The 14,175-nt window shown below is 48.7% G+C and overlaps 1 protein-coding gene across 5 annotated transcripts in view; it reads right to left on the bottom strand.

The window, feature by feature from the left end:
* MAN2A2 (mannosidase alpha class 2A member 2) overlaps positions 1–14,175 on the bottom strand; it is a 2,415,216-nt gene that overhangs the window by 2,213,678 nt on the left and 187,363 nt on the right. The window lies entirely within an intron of this gene.

Genomic DNA, 14,175 nt, shown 5'->3' with positions numbered 1-14,175 from the left:
CCCCCGTCTTTTTTAGCAACAAAAAGAACCTGGAGTAATTGCCCGACCCGGACTGCTCTGGGGAGAAATGCTGAATGGCCCTTTTTTCTAGTAATTTCTTTATTTCTGAAGCCACAGCCTCCCTCTGATTGGGTGGGACATCGGGGAGGTGCTTCCCTAGTGGGGGAAGATTCATGAAGGGGATAGAGTAACCTCTGGATATTATTCGGAGCACCCAGCGATCTGTAGTAATGGACTCCCAACTTGCTAGATGCTCCAAAAAACGCCCCCCCTGACTGCCTCCAGAGAGGGACAGTCGGACAACCCCTCAGGGTTGCTGCGCGGGTCGATTGGAGAAGGGTTCTCTCAACCCGAAATTCTTTGGCCCCCCTCTGCCTCTGGGCCGGCGTCCACCTTGTCCTCCCCTGCCTCTGCTTCTGGGCCAGCGTCCACCTTGTCCTCCCCTGCGTCTGAAGGACGAAGGGTCCAGAGCGGGACGGGACTGCTGAGACTTCCGGAACCAGATCTTCTTTTTTCCTCTCTGGTTCCTTGAGGAGGACCTTTGAGCAGCCGAGAAGCGGATTCCGACGGCAGGCAGCATCTTCCTGTCTTTTTCGCTCTGGAGTAGCGTGTCGTGGATGGTTTTGCCGAACAGCGTAGAACCATCAAAGGGAGCATTCGCGAAGGATGTCTTGAAGGGTTCCGCAAAGTCGCAAAGACGGAGCCAGGCGTGGCGCCACAAGGCGAACCCTGCTCCGCTGGCTCTAGCCGCCCCCTCCGTGGCATGGGAGAGAAGCCGCATAGAAGTGTTAGATATCGACTTTAGAGTGGCCATGCGAGCCAAGAAGGTTAGTTTGTCCTCGGCTGCCATGGACTCTGGGGGAGACCCAGCGTACTCTTTTATCAGATCCCGCTGAAGCCGAATGACGTGTGCCAGGTAATTCAGCACCCTTATGGAAAAGGTGGCTGAAGCAAATATCTGCTTTCCAATGTGGTCCATCGTCTGAGACTCCTTATCAGGAGGATGGACTGAGGAACTTTCTTGTGCCAGTTCCTTCTTGGTGGCAGCCGCCACCACCATGGCATCTACCGGGGAACCTTTATTCCATGCCGGCTTGTCTGAGGGGGGACTAAGGATTTTACCCGGTCTCCTAGGGATTGGCTCCACAGTGTCCGGCACCTTCCAAGCCCTTGTAGTAATCAGGTCTACCAGGGGGTCGGCCGGGGAGGGACACCCAAGAGGTAGACGAGCCTGTGTCAAACGCCTCCAGAAACACAGACTCATCAGAGGAAGGTTTCTGGGCTGACCACCCCCCTTTAATGCGCAGCATCTCCATAATGTCTCCAAAGGAGACGTCCTCCGGGGGTGACCTGGGGGAACCTTCCCCTTCCTCTAAGTCAGTGTCCTCCGTGAGGGACTCTGGGGAGTCCAAGTGCCTCCTCTTACACTTGTTTGTGAGGGACCTCCTCGGCGGGAGTGTCCGAGGAGGGCTCACCAACGGGGTCATGTTCCTCTATAGGAACTAAATGGGGTGCAGATGCAGGCTGTCCCTGGGGCCGGACGATGGAAGACAGGCCCATATGCGAGGGAATGAAGGGTGGATCCGTAGCATGGACCGGGGACTTCGAACTCTTCAACAGCACCCTCTCCACCACGTCGAAGGCCGAAGGTGAACCACTCTCCCCGGGCTCCGAGAGTAGTCCCCTCGGCTCCGACGTGAAGACCGGCGCCGGAGCTGACGTGATCGGACCCGAAAGGGAAGTGTGCTCCGACAGCAACGGAGCCGAAGACACACTCACCCCTGCAGATCCGAAGCTCGGCTCTTGGCCACAAGAGCTTGGGTCCAAAAGATGACCCGATAACTCGAGGGTAAGGCCGGCGTCGAAGTAGCAACTACTATCGCCGCCGACTCTCCGGCAGCTTCGAAACCCGATAGTGGATGGGAGAAGGAGCGATGGGTGCAAAGAAAGGGGCCAAGTTCCCCCCCAGAGGGGGGGAGGCAGGAGCACTCCCATCTGCATCTGGGCCTGCAGGAATCGACACATCATCTGGTCCATATCCGCGTCGGAAAGACTCCTAGTAGACCTAGAAGAAGTCGCCGAGGCAGGCCGGGAAGGCCGCCTAGATGACCTCGAAGGTGACTGGGACTTCTCGTCTGGCTCCGGAGAGAAGCATGGGGAATGGAGCCGAAAGGGGGAAGACCTGGAAACCCTCACGGGGGAACAAATCAGTTTAGCCGGCGGGGCCGAAGGGACTGATTCGGCCCGCCGCTTGTGACTCGTGTCTATCTCTCTCTTTCTCCCTCTCTCTATGCCTCTTCTCTTTCTTAGAAGAGTCCCCCTCTCCCTGGGAAACAGCGGGAGGTTGAGTCCCAGCCAGGGAAGGGGGAGCTGAAGGCTGGACATTCGCAGCAGAGACTGGCGCCACTGAGGGAGAGGAGGAAGAAGAATCCACGGGCAAGAGTCCTGCCAGGATTAGCTTGTTCCTCCTTGCCCCTCAGAGCCCGGGGTTAAAAGCCGCGCAAATCTGGCAGCCCAATGTTAAGTGGGCTACCCCCAGGCAGAGAACGCACCGAGTGTGGCCATTTGCTGGGGACAGCTTATGACCACACTCAGTGCATTTCGAAAAAATGGCCTTAGGGCCCTCGGCCATAACACTCACGCACACACCCTAACACACACAGTAAGGGGAAGGAAAAACACTAAATTACAACTAAAAAGAATCAAAAATGATTTAACTTAACTAAGGGTCTACAACCCACACTCACACACAAAAAGCGCTATCAATTTTGCAGAAAATCTCCCAAATTCCTCTCACCTAAACAACCAAGAGCTCGTCCCTTATGCTTCAAGAAGCTGCAGCAAACGAGATCTGAGGACTGGAGGGAGGTAGCAGGGTATTGTGGGTAAGGGGGAGGAGCTGAGAAGTCGGATCTTTAGCTTGGAAAGCTGCCGGCTCGGATCCAGGTCGGATCCGATACCCACAGGTTGCTGATCAAATGAACTTAACTACTTCAGATTGATAATTTTGCGCTCACTCAAACAAGCCTGTAAAAGCAGACAGGAAATGAGATATATGGTCAAATTAACATAAGGGGCAGGCAACTAGAAAGGCAGTGGTGTTTAAGAACACAACAGTAACCGGCTTGGGGGGGGGGGTGGAGAAAAAAAATTCTGCCCGACTCAAGAGACAGAGCTGTGGTCTCTTTTCAAGTTTTAATATGCAGTTAAAAGCAGAATACAAGTAAAACACAAGGTAAAGAAATTCAATCAGTATTCAAAATATAAAAAGGCAATAAAGTAATACGAAATACAACAAATAAAAAGCAAACTAACCTTTCTCACAGCAAAGTGTAGCAGAGTTTGGGTGAGCCTTTCTAGTAAAGTGGTTTATGCTGTTGGCCAGTAATTTCACTGGAGATGACTTTGCAATTGTTGATTCTATCCCCAATGCCCTATCCTTACTAGGAGAAAGGATATCAAGAGTTGCATGCTGATCCCTTTGTTATGTGATTTTGTAATTGTCTCTCTTGCTGAACCATTTGTTGATCACCATCAAACCACTTGCCAGACAGAAGTCAAAAATGGCTCCTCATCTTTATTCCTGTTGTACCCTCTTGGACACATGCAGTCCATATCCTTTTCTGTCCATCTCGATGTGTGCATTCAGATCCCCCATTATCAACACCAATGAATGTTGTCCTAATTTAGCTAGCAGGTCCTGCAACTGCTGCCTGAATGCATTCTTTTCCTCACTATCATAACCCTGCTGTGATGCATAGGTGGAAATTAAGACTACTGCCCTATTCTTACACTGAAGTCTGACTGCCACAAATCTGTCACTAATTCTGATGACATTCCTCACTCACTGCTGAAGCCTCTCCCTCACCACAATTCCCACACCATTTCTAGTCTGTCCCTCCTGGATCCCAAGCGGCATTGTTGCACTACCATTCCATCTCATTTCCTGGACACTAATGATGCCCTGCTCCCCCTCATCATGTTATCCACTGCATACTGTCAGTGAACCTATACTGAATACAGCAATCCTTAGATCATGTTTGACAGTTTGATTGGTTTTACATCCAGCTTTTTACTCAAAAGAGCTATCTCAAGTAACCTAAGCTGAACAACTGGACACCAGACAGTCAATAGTTAATTCAAAATACTGTAGGTTTCTGCTTTAATTTGTTACTTACATAAACCCACTACTTTTCAGGCGGGAGACTCGAGAACAATGCATGGTTAGGTGACTTACTCAGAATCACAATGTCCGCAACTGGAAACAGACTGAATAAAACCCAGAGCTACAGGAAAATCTCATCTACCAAAACTGCATGTTTTAGGAACTGCCCAGAGGAGTGTATGTCCACCAAATTCAAGAGTTCCACAGTATTCCCGTCACCTTTCTATAGTGTCCCCCACTCAAGGTCATTTTCTCAGGCCATGTTAACAAATGCCTGAGCAACTTTCACCCTTACGAGCCACTATTCTCCATGCTGAATATCTTAAACTGGAAAATTTCTCTGTTACTCTCAAATTACAAAAGGACCTTGGGTTACATATGCCAATACTTTCTGCAAAAGGTCCAAAACGGAGTTGCTAGCCTTGTTCCATGATGCAAGATTAAATTAATTTACTGTCTATACCATCTTGTATAGATTAAAATCTCGGGATTTTTTGCACAGACAAAGATCTGAATGGTGATGTTCTCGGATATATACAGTCCTCATACTCAGTAATTCTTCAGCTGGGAAAACAGAAATGTTAAGGCACTTCCTATGTGAAACTAGTTTCTCTTGGACAGATCCACAGCATTTGCTTTTTATTTGCGCTTGTTATGTGTTACAATCTTTGGTACACCCCAACTTTATTATGTCGATCAAAGGAGTGGTAATGGTGGCTGCCATGGTTCCCCACTTTTTGGAATCTCTTTTTAAATGAGTGAAAAAGTACTACATTACATTCTTTGGCACATTTTAAATATGTCCATTTTCAAGAATTGTTGACAATCTTTGCTATATTAAAAGGTAGTAAAGAATTGCTAGAATTCTTGGAAAATCTTAATATGAGCACTAGTGTTTTGGTTTTCAAAGCAAACTTTTAGTTATGTACTCACCATAACTTCAGATGTTTGGGATCCATCTCGCCTACATTCTGACTGATGGGTTCGGAGCCGAGGATCGGCACGTTTATGCCAAAGAGCGAAGTCTCTTATTGGCTGAGCTTACTATATCCCAGGATGCACCACTACCAGTCCCCCAGATCTAGTTTGTCCGCATACATGCACACACGCATGCACTGCTTATATAACATTGACAGATGATACAAGATAAAAAACAGTAGAACCCAAACCGTTCAATCTCTTCTGATCTCCAAGGCAGGGGGAAGGAGGGTGGGTATTAGGAATGTAGGCGAGATGGATCCCAAACATCTGAAGTTATGGTGAGTACATAACTAAAAGATGTTATGTGATCCTATCTCGCCTACATTCTGACTGATGGGACAGCGTCCCTAGCACCTAAATCCTGGGTGGCTCACTGGAAAACACTCCTGGAGTACCGTGGAACCAAATGATGCTCGTCCTTTAAATGCCACATCCAATTTATAGTGGGAAATGAAAGTGTGCGGGTTGGACCAAGTAGCCGCAGCACAAATTTCAGAAATAGCGAGCTTGGAATGGAATGCAATAGAGGTAGCCATAGCTCTAGTAGAGTGAGCTTTGACAGATGTTGTAAGTTGCTTATTTGAAGAGGAATAAGCTTGAGTTATGCAATCTCTGATCCATTTGGCAATAGTAGCTTTAGTAATGGTTTGACCCAGTTTATTATCTGAAAAGGACACAAACAATTAATCTGTTTTCCGAATTTGCTGAGTCCTATCTAGATAGAAGCGTAATTGCCTGTGAACATCCAACGTATGGAAGGTATATTCCGCTTTGTTTGAAAATTTTGGAAAGAAAACTGGTAGCTCTAAAGATTGTTGGAGACAGAGATTAGAGCAAACTTTTGGGACAAAAGATGGGTTATGTCTAAGTGATACTCTATCCTTGTGAAAAATCAAGTACGGTGGTTTGATAGATAGGGCTTGAAGTTCTGAAACTCTTCTTGCAGAGGTAATTGCAATTAAGAAGGCAGTTTTCCAAGACAGATATTTCAACTCACATGTAGCAGCTGGTTCAAAGGGGGAAGATGTTAAGGCACGAAGTACCAAATCAAGATCCCACGGAGGCGCAGGATGAAAAACTGGGGGTCTTAAAAGCACAGCACCTTTCATGAAAGTTTTACATAATCTGCTGCTCATCAACGGTGGGTCTATGGATTCGTGAAATTTGGAGATAGCTGCTAGTTGGACTTTAATAGTAGAGACTGAAGATCCTTGATTAAACAAGGATGTTAAAAATTTCAAGACCTCTGGTATCGGGGCAGTAATAGGGTATAAGCCTCTGAGTTGAGCCCAGATAGCAAACCTCTTCCACTTACTGTGATACAATTTCTTAGAGGTGGGTTTGTGGGCTGAAGATAAAATGTGAATAACTTCCGGGTCCAAGGTGTGATTTCTGACTAACGTCGGAAGTGGAGGAGCCAAGCTGTTAATTTCAAGGTGTGAAGGGACTGGTGCTGTTGCCCCGACTGATGAACCAGAAGGTCCGGAGTTAGATCCAAGAACCAAGGACCGTCCAGAGTATATTTCTGTAGGTAGGGGAACCATACCTGACGAGGCCAGTACGGAGCAATTAGAATCATTGTGGACCCCAATTGGGAAGCTTTCTGAATGAATTTGGGGAGGAGTGGAATCGGAGGGAAAGCATAAAGCAGTCCTGTTGGCCAAGGTTGGACTAGAGCATCCGTAGCTGCCTCCCCTTGACGCGGGGTCAAGGAAAAGAACCTTTTGCACTTCATGTTTTGTGGTGTTGCAAACAGGTCGCAGCACGGAATCCCCCATCTTTTGAAAATCTGAGCTGCTACTGTCTCGTTCAGAGACCACTCGTGAGGAGAGAGAATAGTCCTGCTCAGTCTGTCTGCCAATACATTGGATTTTCCTGGAATGTGGGTCGCTACCAGGAAGCGCTTGGTAGCCACTGCCCATTCCCACACCCTCATGGCCTCTCTGCAAAGGGGTAAGATCTGGTCCCTCCTTGTTTGTTTAGATACCAGACCACCGACATGTTGTCTGTGTGGATGGCGATAATGCCTTGAGGGAGAAACTTGTGGAGGGCTTGTAGGGACAGAAGTACAGCCCTCATTTCCAACACATTGATATGGAGAAATGTTTCGTTTGGAAGCCAAGAACCCTGAACTGACCTGCCCAGACAATGCCCCCCCCACCCTGTCTGGGAGGCATCCGTTGTCAAGGTGGCCACCGGAGGGGGTATAACAAAGGGTCTTCCCTGATTCAGATTGGATGGCAGAAGCCACCAGCGGAGGTCCCGTTTGCACGTTTCTGTAATCAGTATGTGATGATTGAGGGGGAGATCTTGAAAGGACCATTGTGTCGATAACAGCCACTGAAGAATCCTCATGTGCAATCTTGCCAGAGGAACTAGGAGAACCGTGGCAGACATTGAACCTAAAAGTTGCAGGACCATCCTGGCTGGGGCTTTGGATCTTAGAAGCAGGGCTCGGACTTGATCTTGTAATGTTTGTATCCTTTCGGTGGGAAGGAAGATTCGCATTAATTTTGAGTCTATCTCTGCTCCTGTGAATCTTATGCGCTGAGAAGGCAGCAAGACAGACTTTGACCAGTTGAATGTAATTCCCAGGGAAGCACCCAGGGAGATGGTGGCTTGTAGGTTCTCTAGTAGTAGATGCCTGGTGGTGGCAGTCAGGAGCCAGTCGTCCAGATAGGGAAACACTTGGAATCCGAGACTCCTCAGGTGAGCAGTCACTACTGCCAAACACTTGGTGAACACTCTGGGGGCTGTGGTGAGACCAAAGGGCAGTGCACAAAATTGGAAATGATTGTCTCCCAGGCTGAAGGGCAGATACCTCCTGGACGCCTGATGTATCGGTATGTGATAATAGGCGTCCTTGAGATCTATGGAACACATCCAAACATCTTTCTCCAACAATGGGAGAATGGATTGTAAAGTGACCATTCGGAATTTGGACTTCATGACGGACTGGTTCAGTTTGCTGGGATCCAAAATGGGTCTCAGGTCCCCTGTCTTTTTTGGCACTAAAAAGAACCTTGAGTAATTTCCGGATCCGATCTGGTCTGTGGGGACCGGTTGGATGACTCCTTTTTCTAGCAGCTTTGAAACTTCTACGGCTGCAATTTCCCTTTGACTGGGTGGTGGGTCCGGGATTTTTTTGGACGGTGGGGGTGAGTGTGTGAAGGGAATGGTGTAACCTCCGGCAATAATCCGAAGCACCCATCTGTCCTGAGTAATAGACTCCCAGGCTTTTAGGTGCTTGGCAAAACGGCACCCGACTGGCTCCGTTGCAGCACAGCCGGGCAATTCCTCATGGAGTGTGGGAGGCTGAAGAGCCACGAAAGGACTCGCGGTCTCCAGTGTTGCGGGGGCCTCTGCCGCCTCTGGGACGGCGTCTCCCAGAAAAATTTCCCCGTCCTCTGCCTCTGGAAGGGGAATTTTCCTGCTGTTGAGGAAAGAATTTCTGTGATTTGCGGAACCACATCTTCCCTCCTCTTTTAGCCTTGGGATAAGGCCGAAAGGGAGTGGAATAACGTGCTCCTACGGCAGATAAAGTCTTTCCCTCTTGCTCACAGCGGGTAAGAGTGTCTTTTACCTTGGGTCCAAACAAAGAGGACCCATCAAAGGGAGCGTCGGCAAAGGAAGACTTGAAGGCCTCTGCGAAATGACACAAACGGAGCCAGGCTTGTCTCCGAAGAGCCACGCCTGTGCCTGCCGCTCTGCCAGCCCCTTCGGCCGCATATGAAATGAGCCTCATGGACGAGTTAGAAATCGAGGTAAGGATAGCCAACTGAGAGCTAACCGACTGGGCTAGCTGCTCAGGTAGGTTACCTGAGAGGTAGTCTGAGAGCTCCTTGACCAGATCCCTCTGTAGTCTGGTGAAATGTGCCAAATAATTCAGGGACCTCAGAGTAAAGGCCGCTGAAGTCAGGGTGCGCTTCCTGCATCGTCCATGCTCCTAGACTCCTTATTAGGAGGATGGACGGACGTTGAAGCCTCTGCCACGTCCTGCTGGGTAGCAGATGCCACCACCATGGCATCTACAGCCACGCCTTTCGTAAGAACTCCTTCTCGGGTGGGGCAGACAAAAATTTGTTAGGGCGAGAAGGCACTGGTTCCACAGTATCTGGATGTTCCCACGCCCTCCGACAAACCAAATCCAGGAGCTCGTCAAGGGCGGAGACACCCAGGAGGTGGAGGGCTGAGCCCCAAGGCCTTGAGGAACACCGACTCAGCAGCGAGGGGGTTTGGAATTCCAGCCGCCTCGTTGCTTGAGGATCTCTAGAATGTCTGCAAATGAGACATCATCCGAGGACGACTTTGGGGACCCCTCCGCATCATCAAGATCAGTGTCCGATGTAAGAGACTCATCGGGGGAGTCCACGTGCTTCCTCTTGCACGATCTCTTCCTTGGGGCTCCTCCGAAGATAACTCCGAAAGACCCTCAGGAGGAGGGGAACCCCCAGTGGGGGTAACCTCAGGCCCCGGGGCTCCGCTGCCTAGAGACAGGGGAACTGCCAAAGACCCAGTCTCCATGCCCAGGGAAGGTGCCGGTAAAGCCGTAGAGATGGCCGAAGAAGACTTGGCCAATGCACTCCTCATAGCTCTGAAGGCCGGACCCCCAGAATCCTGGGAGGGTCCAGTCTCCGGAGCCATGATAGCAGATGGAAGTCCCGCGGCCGAAGCACTGAGAGGAAGACTTGGAACCGACAGCATTGGTCCCGAAACGTCACCCCCGGGTCCGGCCGAAGAAGTCCATGTGCTAAACTCGGACCCGAAGGCCGGGGTTGGAGTAAGGGTCGGAGCCGACCCTAGAATCTCTACTGGCTCCGTCAGCACCTGCTCCGACGGAGCCGAAGCAGTCGGAGGAGGAATGGCAATGGAATGGGCTGTCGGCTCCGAAGCCAAGTGGGTCGGAGCCGAAACTAATTTCTGAAAGACTGGGGACTGGAACAGTCTTTGGAGCACCCTGTCTATGTCCGAATCTGACATCCTTGATGACCTGGAAGAGACCGAATGGGTCCGAGTAGGCCTCTCCAACGGCTCCAAGGGACTAGGGGACCGGCTCCGAATCGACTCGACAATTATCGGCGCCGAAGGAATGTCCAAACCAATTTCCATCGGTGCTGAAGTGGGCTTCGGCGCCGAGGAGGAAGTGTCTGAGCGGACAACCTACATCGGCTCCGAGATCAGTGGAGCCGATGAAGATGACCCGCCTCTCGATGCCTCAGACGTCGGCTCCGAACCCAGAGGAGTCGAGGCTGGAGGCATCGAGGCAGACCGTTCCACCCTCGGCTCCGAAGTCCGTGGAGCCGAAGGAGAAGCCTGCCTATGTCTTTTGGCGGTCGGTTCCGACGGACTGGTCGGAGCCGACGCCCTTTTCTTTTTAGCAGGAGAAGGAGAGGAAGCTAATGCCACTTCAAATGAGGGTTTAATAAGGCCTTTTAGAATAAGTTTATTTTTCCTCTCTTGGAGGACCCTCGAGGAAAACGCGTGACACACGCTGCAGGACTCCTGCAAATGTTTGGCGCCCAAACAGTATACACAGAGAGAGTGATCATCTGTGATCGACATTTTGAAACTGCACTTAGTGCACTTTTTAAACCCTGAAGGCCTAGGAGCCTGTGACATTATGGCAATCAAGTCAGTGAACTAGCCAAAAACACCAAACACTCTATCACAGAAAGATTTCTTTACTCTCTCTCTTCTTTCTCTTCTTTTTTTTTTTTTTTTTTTTTTTTTTAAAGAAGAATTGTCACAAATAGAAAAAATTAAGACTAAAGGATCTAAGACCCCTAAAAATAAAACGGGACTAGCCAGAGAACAGACTGACAGGGGAAGGCCCTACAACGCAAATGGGACCTTTAGTCAGACAATACTCAGTCACTACACAAGAATTTCACCAAGAAAAAACTTCACTCATACACAAAAAACACACGATAGCTGTTAAAACAGCTTTTTGTTGAATTTTAAGGAAAACCCTGACAGGAAAAGTAAGTGAAAAACACTACTTAGCTCAGCCAAGCTCGAGACCACGTCTTTGCTTGTTAGCGGCAAACGAGATCTGGGGGACTGGTAGTGGTGCATCCTGGGATATAGTAAGCTCAGCCAATAAGAGACTTCGCTCTTTGGCATAAGCGTGCCGAGTCGGAGCCGAGGATCGGCTCCGAACCCGTCAGTCAGAATGTAGGCAAGATAGGATCACATAACATCCATAGTTAAAAACAGTTGTGTGCTCACCATAATGTTCCATCCGTGCTGTTCATTTTCATTCTTCCTCAACTGATGAGACACGGATCCAACCACACCATCTGATCCAAAACTCTTGAGCTCCTCCCTTTCTCCATAATGCCCTGCCAACCTAACATACCTCAGATCTCATTTGTTGCCATTCAGCTTCAGACTTAGATCCTGTCAATCTCGAGCTTTGAAGTTATATTTAGTCTTTTTTGTTTGTTACTGGATTAGATTTTTCTATTATATTTGTTGTTTTAATTCTCCTACTTACCAGTTTCCACACACCATTTAGCTACAGTTTCTCAGTTCATCCTTAAAGTAACACTGTTTTTTTCCCTTATGACCACTCATTAAAGTGCACTCTACCAATGTTGATAGTTTATTTCTCTTTATATCTCTCCATTTCCTTTCCTTTATTTCCTTCTCCTTTGCCAAAAAGGTTCATCTAACCTTAGTGTCTTTAGGTAATTGTCTTCTTAGATAACAATAGCTGACAATCCAACTGGCTTTAAAAAGTGTGTTATCTGTGGGAATAAGCTTCCCAACTCAGATGCCCACAGGGAATGCGTTCACTGTTAAGGGCCCATGCACTTGGATGCAGACTGTTCAATCTGTTCTGGATTTAACTTCAGAGCCTTAACTGACCAGAGAAATAAATTAGTCTCGAGAGGCCTCCTTCCTTCTTGCTCTACTTCTTCAGCTGCTGGGCTCAAACACTTGCCTAAAAACCTGAGAAGGGGAAGTCAGATTCAGCAGCCAAGGAAAAGGAGTCATGTAAGAGGTCCCTGGACAGAACATCCAGAAGCCTGTCAGAAGCCAATGTGTATAGAATGATGAGGAAATTTCTGAGAGCGCATATCCAGATGGGGCTACTCTCAGCTGTGACTCTCACTGGAACAGTGAGCAGTCCTTTGTCCACTTCTCCTTGGTATTTCCTTCTCTGATCTGGCCTGCTGTTTTGGAGCCCTCAGTTCAGAGACCTCTGGGGTGTCCTCATCAGATCTGAAGACAGCCTGTTAGTGATTTCCGAGTCACCTGGCTTCAAGCCTTTTTGGGGCTGGAAGATTCTCGGAGCCGTCTCTTCCCCTTGGAACTTCACCGTGCTGAACAGCTACAACCTCCTCGGATGGAGTTCTGCTGGGGATGCAGGAGCTGATGGTTTGGCAACTTCCGGCCACTTTGCTGTCGACTTCTGTGGCCCCTAGGCATTCTGTCTTTGAGGCTGTGGAGAGGGCTCTTTCTCTGTCTACAGAAAGGACATCCTGCAACTCTCTGATAAGCCCACTTTAACTCCTCCGGTTCTATGCTCAAGCCTCATCTATCCATTCCAGTGAGACAGCCAGCCCAGACTAAGTGCCCAGTTGGTCCATCAGGACATCATCAACTCTTCTGACACTTCCCCAGAACACCTCACTGAGGAAGTACCTGAGAAGAGAACATGCATGAGTAAACACCTACTTTCCTCTCAGGAATCACTCATGGAGAACACCAATGTTGACTGGGGAGGGGGGTGTCCACCAGATCTCCTCCTAAAGATGTCTTCTTTGGATACATCCCAGAGTTCCTAAAAGTTGGCCCTCATAAACTCCCTCCCAGGAGGAATCAATGTTCCTGGAGGCTTCTGGGTTTGACCCATCTACTTCTTGGGTGACCCCACCCCTGGCTGACAAACTCAGATCTTTTTTCTCACCAGGCATGGAAGGAGACTGATACTGTACAGCGGATTCCAAAAAGACCAGAAAAAATTCTAGCCCCTCCAAGGACTGGGAACACTGCAGCAAGGGAGTCCTGGTTGATGCTATGGTCGTGGCGGCAGCCACTAGGAAAGAACTAGCAGAATAGAGTTAGTCTGCCTATCCTCTTAAAAGAGAATGCAGGGCTTTGGACAGATTTGATAAGGGCGTGTATGCTTCGGCAACCTTTGTCCTCAGGTCAGTAAATAATTTGGCACATTTTACAAGGTTACAAAGAGATCTAACCAAAGAGCTTGCCAAATCTCTTTCTGGGCCCATGTCTGCCGAGGATGAAAATATAATCTCCTCGCAACTGGCCATCCTCCAGTCTATTTCTAATACATCCATAAGGGTGATGTCCCATGCCGTGGAAGGTACCTCACGGGAGGTGGGTTCAGGCATAGCTATTAGGAGACATGCCTGGATGTGATGATGTGATTTTGCAGACCTCTAAGTCTTCATTCATTAATGTGCCGTTTCAATGGATCTTCCTTGTTCAGCCCCAAGGTAAAGGACACTCTCTCCAGATTTGAGCAAGAGCAACAGACTGTCTGCAGTGGGTGTATGCTTTTCAGCCTCTGAAAAACTTTTTTCAAGGACTCAATGAAGTAAAAAGGGGAACTCAAATGCAAGACGCTGTCCCCATGGAGCAGCAGCAGACATGGCCCACAGAATCATGCTTCAGGGACTCCTTCTCTGATAAGACCAAACAGTGCTACTAAAGGCAGGCACAAATGTTTCCCTCTGGAAGCAGTTGGGGAATGTTTGTCTCTGCACTGGAGAGCCTGGCGATCCATAACGAAAGATTCCTGGCTTCAAAGAATCATTTCCAGAGGTTAAACTATACCATTTTTCCTAGCTCTCCCAACCAAACTGAAAAGAATTCCCAATGTTTCATCCAATCAGAAGGCTGCAGCAGCACTAGAGAGAAAAAAGCTGCTTGAAAAAGAGAGTCATCCAAAAGCCAACCCCCCCCAGACCAGAGAAAATCCAGAACCTATTTAAAATTCTTCTTGGTGTCAAAGAGGGCAGAGTTACTGGAAACCAATTCTGGATTTCAGCAAACTAAGT

The sequence above is a fragment of the Protopterus annectens genome, chromosome 7.part0, assembly GCF_019279795.1.
Source record: "Protopterus annectens isolate FY-2018-M chromosome 7.part0, PAN1.0, whole genome shotgun sequence".
Taxonomy (NCBI): domain Eukaryota; kingdom Metazoa; phylum Chordata; order Ceratodontiformes; family Protopteridae; genus Protopterus; species Protopterus annectens.
This window is presented reverse-complemented; position numbering and strand designations above follow the sequence as displayed.